We start from the raw sequence: 1,846 nt of genomic DNA, 5'->3' as shown, positions 1-1,846 counted from the left end.
CGGCCATCGCGGCGTGCCCCACGGCCCGCCCCTCCATCGAGCCAGGCCACGGCGCCGCCCCCTTCCCACGGCCCTCCCCGCCATGGCGCCATCGAGATTCAGGTATTAAGTTGAATTCATGTAGAGCTTATTTGAGGAAGCTTTTATGTAGAGCTTAGAGTTAAGTATCTGACTAAAAATGGGCTCGACTAAACACGGTAGAGATAGAGTTGTATTATTCATCAAGAAGATGCAACGGTGGGTGCCAAAAAAGGAAAAAATGGTGTGAAAAAAATTGTTCACATCAATTTTTTTGATTGGATAATGGTGGACTGCTGCTGTTTCAACTCTTCGGAACATCAAGGAAAAAAGGGTTTAACTCTGTAGTCGCCTTGGTCCTTTGGTCCGTCTAGAAAGAGCGAACAATATAGTCTTTCACAATGCCCATCTTCCACTTCTAAAGCTTGTTGATTTAATAAATCTGAATGTCATTTATGGGTTCAGGCTGGAGCAAAGCAATTAGGCTCCCTACTCCCTGTTTTGTCTCTTGGGCAAAGCACATAGGCTCCCTGCTCCCTGTTTTGCCTCTTGACCGGTCATCATCGTTTGTACTACCCTTGTACTTGGTTTCTGTCTTAATATATGACATGCAGTTCTCCTGCATGGTTCGAAAAAAAATGCAAACAATGGACCAAATTGATGCTACATGAAGTCTATAAGCTTATGTGTTTTCTTTCTCACCAAAGGTAAATAATTAAACCACAGCTTAAATATATCTGTATGGCTGCAGCAAGATTATCCGATAGGCTATGTAAGACATGTAAAAAAATCAAATGATTTTACCATCTAAGATATGCATAATTAAATGCAAGTAAAATCAAAACTTTGGCAAGGGATGGGGCTCGTACATCCCAAACCTGCCAGATGGTTATATATGAATTTGGGAAATAGGTTAGGTTGCACATCAAGAAGAACTAATTCATTGTTAGACCCTTCCATATTTGAAGAACGGTATCCTCTCAAAGAAACAACACACAGAAACATGAGCATCTGGGACTGGGCAATGACTGTCGAACAAAATTTAGTTTGGATATTAATCAAGCACACAAATATGCAAAACTAGCAAATGTATAGGAACAGTGTGTGCCTTAGCATGTACGGGTTGCACAGGGAAAAAACTACCAAAACTATGGTTTTTCTCAATTTTACCAAAACTACCTAGGTGTTTGGCTGGTGTTTCACCGGGGTGGTTTTTTTTGGACATACAAGTGTCCTCCATTTATTTGTCAGGAAATGTGAATGATACCGAATTGGAAAACAATCAAGTACTAAATAGACACTCCCTATTTATTTGTGAATTATGAGTTAGGTCATATATTTTCCAATTTTGTTATGAAAAACATCATATATATTTGCGTTGATCGGGTGGATTTAAATGTGCAGTTGTTTCATTGCTGTGAGGGTCTGGTGTTCAACGACCTCCCCGTGCGTTCGACGAGCTCCGCCCCTGCGTTCGTGGGTGAGCACGGATGACATCTCCTCCTCTCCCCCTTCATTTGCTCTGTTCCGGTCTTCGTGCCGATGAAACTTGCTAGCTATAGGTGTATTCAATCATCAGTATGCGTGACCACTATGCGTCTCCTGTTCGAAAGGGTTACATCTATAAATATGCATTCATTTGCATATTTATAACCGTAATTCTTTCGAATTGTCCAACGTTATCCATGGACAGCCCGAGTATGTGTAGATTGGGTTCGTTTTCCCATATGCTCTGCTCCGGATCTGATGCAGAATTTCGTCAGTGCCTCTCTGTTGTTCTCCGGGTACACATCCTCTCTGCTTATTGCCGAGACGTGTATCAGGAGAA

The sequence above is a fragment of the Triticum dicoccoides genome, chromosome 3B, assembly GCF_002162155.2.
Source record: "Triticum dicoccoides isolate Atlit2015 ecotype Zavitan chromosome 3B, WEW_v2.0, whole genome shotgun sequence".
Lineage (NCBI taxonomy): Eukaryota > Viridiplantae > Streptophyta > Magnoliopsida > Poales > Poaceae > Triticum > Triticum dicoccoides.
This window is presented reverse-complemented; position numbering follows the sequence as displayed.